The following is a 10,322-nucleotide window of genomic DNA, read 5'->3' on the forward strand; positions in this document are numbered from 1 at the left end:
CACTGTGCGGGGCCACCGCGAGGAAACTCGAGGTTTGGCACTCGTACGCGTTGCTTATCCGTCGTGTCGTGAGAACGAGATACGCGGCTCCTATCGGGATCATCGACACGCCGGGCGGCCTTGCTGGATTAGTTTTACCTTTGACGAGATATCTTGTGCATCGGGATTCCAGTAATGCTTTGGGTAATCTCAGAGTTGAGGTTTTCCACTAGGGAATCCGACGAGATCGCGAGCTTCGTGATTGAGGATTTCTATGCGGCTTGTGGTAATTTGTGATGGACTAGTTGAAGCACCCCTACAGGGTTAAATCTTTCAGAAAGCCGTGCCCGCGGTTATGTGGCAACGTGGAAACTTTGTTTAACATTGGTTCTAGATAACTTGAAGTTAATTTAATTAAAACTTGCCAACCGTGTGCGTAACCGTGACTGTCTCTTTCGTGAGTCCCTTCTCTGATCGAGGATACGGTGGGGTTATGTCTGACGTAGGTAGGTGTTCAGGATCATTCATTTGATCATCAGTAGTTCACGTCCGTTATGCGTAGATCATCCCCCTCTTATTTCTTGTACTCGTAAGTTTAGCCACCAAATATGCTTAGTCGCTGCTGCAACCTTACCACTTAACCTTACCTCACCCATTAAACTTTGCTAGTCTTCATACCTTTGGAAATGAGATTGCTGAGTCCCCTGTGGCTCACAGATTACTACAACACCAGTTGCAGGTACAGGTAAAGGTTACTTGACGTAAGCACATTGATTGTTCATTTGGAGTTGCTTCTTCTTCTTCTTCATCATCGATCTAGGATGGGTTCCAGGCCGGCAGCCTGGGATAGCAAGGATGGACGTCGTTCTTCTTTTCTCGTTTTTTTTCGTTCGTAGTCGGACCCTTCTCTTCTTCATGATGATTATGTATTGTACTGTTTTGACTCTGATGTAGCTTGTGGCGAGTGTAAGACAATTCTATTTGTATATCTCTTGTTTTCAGTACATGTACTTATAACGATATCCATTCTTGCGACACGACGAGATGCGCTTCTATCCCTGACGAGGCCTCTGTGCCAAATTGAGGATAGGGTCGCATCTTGGACGTGACAGAACCGCTGAATATAGATGGGGGAAGATGATGGAGATGTTGGTGAAGATGACGAAGGTGTTGGTGTAGATCGTCGTCACACGATGATGTCCCGGGCGGCGTTCCGGCGCCACCGGGAGAGGGGGGAGAGATCCCCCCTCCTTCTTCTTCTTCTTCCTTGACCTCCTCCCTAGATGGGAGAAGGGTTTCCCCTCTGGTCCATGGTCTCCATGGTGGCGGAGGGGCGAGAGCCCCTCCTAGATTGGATCTCTCTCTATGTCCTTCTGTTTCTACGCTCCCAGATTCTGTGTTTCACAGTTTCTTCAATTCCCGGAGATCCGTAACTCCGGTTGAGCTGAAATTTTAACACGATTTTCTTTCGGATATTATATTTCTTGCAACGAAAGAAGGGCTCCAACCGCCTTAAGGAGTAGCCACAAGCCTGCCTGACACGGGCCCACCCCCTGGTCGCGGCAACAGGGCTTGTGGGCACTCCGTGCATCGCCTCGCGTTGATTCTTCTTCCCAAAAATCATAAATATTCCAAAAAAAATCCCCGTAAGTTTTTATTATGTTTGGACTTCGTTTGGTATGGATATTCTGCGAAACACAAAACATGCAACAAACAGGAACTGGCAGTGGGAACTGGATCAATATGTTAGTCCCAAAAATAGTATAAAAAGTTGCCAAAAGTATATGAAAGTTGTAGAATATTGCCATGAAACAATCAAAAATTATAGATACGACGGAGACGTATCAGCATCTCCAAGCTTAATTCCTGCTCGTCCTCGAGTAGATAAATGATAAAAAAGATAACTTTTGATGTGGAATGCTACCTAGCATAATCTTGATCATATAATCTAATCATGGCATGAATACTAAAACACGAGTGATTCGAAGCAATAGTCTATCATTTGACATAAAGACAATAATATTTCAAGCATACTAACAAAGCAATCATGTATTCTCAAAATATCATGGCCAAAGAAAGTTATCCCTACAAAATCATATAGTCTTGCTATGCTCCATCTTCCCCACACAACGTATTTAAATCATGCACAACCCCGGTTTAGCCAAGCAATTTTTTCATACTTTAGTGTTCTCAAACTTTTTCAACTTTCACGCAATACATGAGCGTGAGCCATGGACATAACACTATAGGTGGAATAGAATATGGTGGTCGTGGAGAAGACAAAAAAGGAGGAGATAGTCTCACATAAACTAGGCGTATCAACGGTCTATGGAGATGCCCATCAATAGATATCAATGTGAGTGAGTAGGGATTGCCATGCAACGGATGCACTATAGCTTATAAGTGTATGAAAGCTCACAAAAGAAACTAGTGGGTGTGCACCCAACTTGCTTGCTCACGAAGACCTAGGGCAATTTTGAGGAAGCCCATCATTGGAATATACAAGCCAAGTTATATAATGAAAATTTCCCACTAGTATATGGAAGTGACAACATAGGAGACTCTGTGTCATGAAGATCGTAGTGCTATTTGAAGCACAAGTGTGGAAAGAGGATAGTAGAAATTTTCCCTTCTCTCTTTTCTCTCATTTTTTGTGGGCTCTTTGGCCTCTTTTTTTATTTTTATTTTTTTATTTTGGTGGGCATCTTTGGCCTCTTTTTTATAAATGGGCTTCGCTGGCCTCTTTTATTTCCTCACATGGGACAATGCTCTATTAATGATGATCATCACACTTACAACTCAATACTTAGAGCAATGATGACTCTATATGAAATGCCTTCGGTAGTGTACCGTGACAATGATCTAGCATAGCAATGACATCAAAAAATGGACAAGCCATGGAAACATCATGCTAGCTATCTTACGATCATGCAATGGCAATATGGAAGTGGTGGCACATGTCATGAGACGGGATGGTGGTAGTTGCATGGCAATATATCTCGGAATGGCTATGAAAATGCCATAATAGGTAGGTACGGTGGCTGTTTTGAGGAAGGCTATATGGTGGGTGTAATGCACCGGCGAAAGTTGCACGGTGCTAGAGAGACTAGCAATGGTGGAAGGGTGAGAGTGCGTATAATCCATGGACTCAACATTAGTCATAAAGAACTCACATACTTATTGCAAAAGTCTATTAGTCATCAAAACAAGGTACTACACGCATGCTTCTAGGGGAAAGGTTGGTAGGAGTTAACCATCGCGCGATCCCGACCTCCACACAAAGGATGACAATCAATAAATAAATCATGCTCCGACTTCAGCACATAACGGTTCACCATACGTCCATGCTACGGGAATCATAAACCTTAACACAAGTATTTCTACGAATATACAATTACTCACTAGCATGACTCTAATATCACATAGTCATGTCGCAAAACTATTGCAAGGAATCAAACATATCATATTCAGTGATCTACAAGTTTTATGTAGGATTTTATGACTAACCATGTGAATGGCCAACTCCTGTTAACTCTCTAAATAGGTATAAGTGAAGCATGAGAGTTTAATTCTTTCTACAAAAGATATGCCCCGCTCTAACAAATATAAGTTAAGCAAAAGAGCATTCTACAAATGGCGGTTTTCTATGTGTAGGGAAACAGGCAATCCAAACTTCAAAAGATATAAGTGAAGCACAAGAAGCATTCTATAAAGCCAACCAAGGACTATATCATACCAGCATGGTGCATAAAAGAAAAAGGAAAAATAAACACAAAATACGCTCCAAGCATTTGCACATATCATGTGACGAATTAAAATATAGCTCCGAGTAAAATTACCGATAGATTGTAGACAAAAGAGGGGATGCCTTCCAGGAAATCCCCAAGCTTAGACGCTTGAGTCTTCCTTGAATATTACCTTGGGGTGCCTCGGGCATCCCCAAGCTTAGTCTCTTGCCTCTCCTTATTCCTTCATCCATCATGCTCTCACCCAAAACTTGAAAACTTCAATCACACAAAACTCAACAAAACTTCATCAGACCCGTTAGTATAATAAAATAAATCACCAGTTCAAGTAATGTTGTGAACTCATTCTAAATTAATATTAGCATTATATCTACTGTAATCCAACTTCACCATGGTTCATACCCCCCCCCCGATACTACCCATAGATTCATCAAAATAAGAGAACAATGCATAGAAAACAGAATCTGTCAAAACAGAACAGTCTGTAGCAATCTGTATATTCCGTATACTTATGATATCTCAAAAAATCTGAAAAATTACGAACGTCTGGACAATTTGCATATCAACCAGCAGAAAAAATAATAAACTCAAAAGCTCTTCCAGAATAAAAAATGAAAATTAATTTCGTGAGCAGAGAGTTTCTGTCTTTTCTGAGCGTGATCAAACAACTATCACCCAAACTAATCGTAAAGGCTTTACTTGGCACATTATTTTTTTAAACACAAAGGAATTGTACAAGGGGATAATTATTTTTGTGAGAAACTTCCATGAAAAATTCTACATTGTTTCCATGAGCATGAACACAAGTGTTCAAGGTCGACCCTCACTTCCGCAATGCATCACCTTTCAATCGCTTCTGTTTTTGAAAAAGTTTTAAGTTCCCCTCTATATTTTTTTTGTTTTTAAACTAAATAAAAGCACTCAACAGAAATAAATGACTCTCTAAAACTTCCGGGTTGTCTCCCAGGCAGCGCTTTCTTTAAAGCCATTAAGCTAGGCATAAAGTGCTCAAGTAATGAATCCACCCGGATCCCAAGGTATATCAAAGCCAATTTTAATTAGCAGTGATTTGAAATTTAGTAGTGAGCACAAGGTAAAATATATCAAGAAATGACGAAGTCTAACTCTCTTCCTATGCATTGGCATGTCATAAAAGAACAATTCATGCACATCAAGTAAAGGCCAATACATAGCATAAGCAGTTTCTTGCAATTTTATCGTATTGGAAACATAGAGAGGTGGAGATGTAGTTCCTCTCTCATAATAATTGCAAGTAGGAGCAGCAGGCACATGCATATTATATTCATCAAAATCATCATGTGTAACATAAGGAACTATAGCTAGCTCATCTTCATAAGCATCATTCATATTGGCATCATGGCCACAAGCACAGCAAGCATCAAGTTCATCAAAAAGGGATATTTCAAACGAATCCAAGGGATCATAGCATTCATCCTTCGGTAAGAACAAAGGGAAATTAAATAATGTATGAGTAGAAGAGTTACTCTCATTAGAAGGTGGACACAGGTAGCTAGTCCGTTCTTCCTCCTTTTGTTCTTCGCTCTCCTCGTCATCTTTTTCATATAATGAGCTCACAATTTCAGCATTTTCTTCTTCCATAGTTACCTGCAAAATAATAGTATCTTCTTGGGCAGCATATAATTTCTCCTTAAATCGTTCAATATGGGCATTATATTCATAATTAGTATAACAATAACGAAGCATAGCCAAATTTTCAAATCGGTAAGGAGCATCATCATTATCATCACACCTTTTAAACAGAGCCTCAATTTCATAAGCACCCATAAAAGCAACAAACTCTTCTATTTGATCCACATCATAGTAATCATATATACCATTAGCATAAGAAACCAAGGTTCTATGATCATTAAACTCACAAGAAATGGGAAGGTGTGGAGCCTTCATCCTAGAGCAACAAGTAACACCATGTCTCTTGCATAGTTCCCAAGCATACCATTTCAACAAATGGATTTGATCCCATAAAAGTTTCCCTTTTTGAGTCAAGCGATAATCCCTAAAGTATTCACATTGATCCAACGTGTATCCCATTATATAATTGAATGGGGCTTTCTCAGGATTATTAAAGAAGTACATAATATTTTCCACATAACGAGCCTCGAGGGTTTTAGGAGGTTCCCCATCTCCATGAGTAGTAAGTACACCTTTTTTTTTGTATTTCGTGTTCCATATCCATAACTAAAGATAGAGAACAACTTAGAACAACAAATAAATCAACTTAGTGATAAAGCAAACAAGCACACACGAGGATATTCACCCCACGCTATTGCTCCCCGGCAACGGCGCTAGAAAAAGGTCTTGATAACCCACAAGTATAGGGGATCAATTGTAGCCTTTCTCGATAAGTAAGAGTGTTGAACCCAAGGAGGAGCTAAAGGCAGGACAAATATCCCCTCAAGTTCTATCGACCACCGATACAACTCTACGCACACTTTACGTTCGCTTTACCTAGAACAAGTATGAAACTAGAAGTACTTTCTAGGAGTGAAAGGATAGGCTAGCAAGAAAGTAAAGAACACGTAAATAAAACTAGGCTCTGGTTAGATAAAGAAACAACTACGAGTGTCTAACGAGTGTGGAAAAGTGGTGGTAGGAGTTGCGGAATTGTCCCTAAGCAATTGACTACGTTACTAGATCGATAGCAAGTATCATGTGGGAGAGGCCTCTGCTAGCATGTAATCCCTTACTTGGAATTCTGTGCACTTATGATTGGAACTATTAGCAAGCGTCTGCAACTACTAACATTCATTAAGGTAAAACCCAATCATAGCAATAAGATATATTGGTCCCCCTTCAATCCCATATGCATCAATTTCTATGCTAGGTTTGAAGCTTCTGTCACTCTAGCCTGCCAATACATAGTCCTATCAACATACAACTAACCCTATGGTGTGATCCACATGCGCGATCATATGATGGGCACCAAAGGAGAGCAACATAACCACAAGCAAATTAAACCAATCATAGCAATTCATCAATCACCGATAGGACAACGATAATCTACTCACACATCATAGGATAGCAACACATCATTGGATAATAATATGTAGCTTAAAGCACCATGTTCAAGTAGAGGGTACAACGGGTTGCGGGAGAGTGAACCGCTGAATATAGATGGGGGAAGATGATGGAGATGTTGATGAAGATGACGGAGGTGTTGGTGTAGATCGCCGTCACACGATGATGTCCCCGGCGGCATTCCGGCGCCGCCGGGAGAGAGGGGGAGAGAGCCCCCATCCTTCTTCTTCTTCCTTGACCTCCTCCCTAGATGGGAGAAGGGTTTCCCCTTTGGTCCATGGTCTCCATGGCGGCAGAGGGGCGAGAGCCCCTCCTAGATTTGATCTCTCTCTCTATGTCCTTCTGTTTCTGCGCTCCCAGGTTCTGTGTTTCACCGTTTCTTAAATTCCCAGAGATCCGTAACTCCGATTGGGCTGAAATTTTAACACGATTTTCTTCCGGATATTATCTTTCTTTCGGTGATAGAAGGGCTCCAACCACCTTAAGGAGTGGCCACAAGCCTGCCTGCCACGGGCCCACCCCCTGGCCGCGACGACAGGGCTTGTGGGCACTCCGTGCATCGCCTCGCGTTGATTCTTCTTCCCAAAAATCATAAATACTCCAAAAAAATCCCCGTAAGTTTTTATTACGTTTGGACTTCATTTGGTATGGATATTCTGCGAAACAAAAAACATGCAAAAAACAGGAACTGACACTGGGCACTGGATCAATATGTTAGTCCCAAAAATAGTACTTCCTCTGTTCACTTTTATAAGGCGCTGTAGACATTTCAGACAGCGTGCAAAACATTTCAATTTCAGTTGTCTGGAACGACTTATAAAAGTGAACGGAGGGAGTATAAAAAGTTGCCAAAAGTATATGAAAGTTGTAGAATATTGGCATGAAACAATAAAAAATTATAGATACGACGGAGACGTATCAAAGACTAACGCAGATTTCTCCTCCTTTGTCATAAAGTGATGAAAAGAGACAAAAAGTAAGGACTAACGCCCTTGAATAAATTCACTTCTGAGTTGGAGGAGGAGTGTTGGGGTCGGCCGTTGCAGCAGCGTCATCAATGTCTTCAGCTTCGTTGGTGGTGCGTGTTGAAGAAAATGAGTTGGCCACCAGTTGAGGAACAAGGATCTTCTTGAACTTCTTCTTTGGAGGCTAGGACTAGTCAAAGTATGGTTGGAACTCCATCTCACTAAGTTCCTCAGGGGTCTCGAGGTGAGATAGAATGGCCCATGTGTGATGAAAGATCTCATGAAGATAATAGTGATTTTTCTTCACTGCGTTCCTCGTTGCGTTGAGATATTTCACAATTTCTCCAACCTGACGTTTGACCCATTTGTGGTTGTGATCAACCTTCTGATGAAGACTTAGCAGTAGCTCACGGTCAGTCATCAGGCGCGGTGCAGTTGGGCTTGGTGGTTCTTGTGATACAGTGTCATCATTGGTGGAGTATGATGCTGCTTTGCGAAATTGGCCATCAAGGGGACGAGTGCCTACATCAATCACTGATTTTCCTTTGCCATCAATTTCATCAAAGGAACTCTTGGTGACTTCAATTGGAGGCACGTAGGTCTGGTGATTCAGAATATTAGCCTTGTATGGGATTTCCGACCTCTTTCTAATGAATCTCATGATCCGTGGAGCGTATGGTTTCAAGAGAGGAGAGTGGGACAACGTTCTCGTGAAGAAATCATGAAGGTTTATGGGGATTCCACGTATGATGTGAAAGAGTAATTTTTTCATGATGCCCCCAATTTCTTCATCATTTGAGTCATGGCCCTTGATTGGACAAATGGTTTTGGCCAAGATGTGATAGATTGTCCTTGGCACATAGATCGATTCCTTTGCGAGGAATTTGGTCCTTGGTGGCTGACCAGGTGCCAATGGCTTCATGAGGACTTGCATAAAATGATCGCCAATTTAGGTTCCTCATAGACACATCTGGCTCCTTCTGAGGGAATTGGCATAGGAAGAGCCTGAAGTAGTTCAGTTGCAGGTGCTTTAAGTGTGTATCCTGTGTCATCAAGTCTAGAACCCAAGCGTTCACATCTTTGGAATCTCCTGAAAGGTACGGTGTAGCATAGAACTGAAGAATTATTTATTCATTCCAGTCACAGATGTCATAGCAAAAAGGCAGCAGTCCAGAATCGTGAAGAACTCTAAGCACTGGTTTGTAGGAAGGACATTCCTCCATATTTGCATGAGGAATGTGCATGCGAGGAAATACCTTTTCCTTATCGAAGAGCACGACGTTGTAGTAGTTCATCTGGCTGTGAGTCCAAAATCTTTTGTGCTTGAACTGAGGAGATTCATATGGGCTGGGGCCAATAGAGTAATGATGTTCATTGAAGAACTGGGATGTGTCAAACTTTGGCCTTTTTCCTTTGTAGGGTTTGATACCCTTTGGTTGAAGATTTGGCTTGAAGCGGCTTCCAAGTCTTTGGGTGTTTCCAGCTTGAGGAATTTCAGCCACCACAACTGTTGTCTAAGGATTTGCAACATGTGGTTCACCAACAGATTCTTGATTTTGTGCTCGAGGAGTGTCTTCTGGCACATGTTCTTCAGTCTGAGGAATATGTTGAGGCAATGTATCAGTTGCTGGCACACCAGTTTCTTCAACATTCGCATTTTCATCAGCTCATGCACCTGATTCTTGTTCTGGAGCAGACTTCACAAGAGAGCTCTTTTCTTCTGAGCCAGTCAGAACTTCAGTGGCTGCGGGGGATTCATGGACTTGACGAATTGGAGGGACCATTGGCAAGTTTGGATGAATCTGTTCCCAAAAGTCATCATGTATCAGAGGTGTGTTGCAGCCAATGTCCACATCGTCCTCCTTTTCTTCAATAGTCATCTCAGGGTTCTAAGGAGGAGGAATGTGATGATCTTTAATTTCCTCATCAATGAGTGTGGAAGCAGCAGAGCGATTTTATTCCATTTCCTCATCCCTTTCTTGAATGACATCCTCCGCACCAAAGGGTACAATCATGTAGGATGGTGCAACACTGAGAGGAGTTGCATCAATTGGAGAAGATGAAGAGGTTGTCGAAGTCTTCATGCATTTTTCCTCTGAGGACTCTGAAGTTATTGATGCCTTTCTCTTCTTGGCTTCCTTTTCAGCTGCTTTTGTTTTCTTCACTTCTGATGCAGAAGGAAGTGTGATTTTATTCACCTTTGAAGACTTTGGTGAAGGAGCATTTTATTCAGGCATTGCGTATTCATTTGCAGGCCTGGAAATTCATCAGAAGTTTCATCAGCTGTAGGTTCATCAGCAGCAGGTTCTTCATTTTCATCAGCCAGGTGTACAGTGTAGCTGGCGTGAGGAATAGATGGTTGCATTGGGGCTGCAACCCTATTGTTGTACTCTGCAATGGCTTCATTAGTAGCCTTCACAAACCTTAGTTTGACTCCCTTCCTGTGAGCATGAAGCCTTGTGTATTTCTCATTGAGGGTTTTTATCTCAACTTGAGTGGAGACAAGTTGCTCTGGCGTCAAGGTCAAAAGATTTTGTTGCAAGTACTTCTCCTTTTGAACCTTTGCTTTCTGAGC

Source organism: Hordeum vulgare, chromosome 5H (assembly GCF_904849725.1).
Source record: "Hordeum vulgare subsp. vulgare chromosome 5H, MorexV3_pseudomolecules_assembly, whole genome shotgun sequence".
NCBI lineage: Eukaryota > Viridiplantae > Streptophyta > Magnoliopsida > Poales > Poaceae > Hordeum > Hordeum vulgare.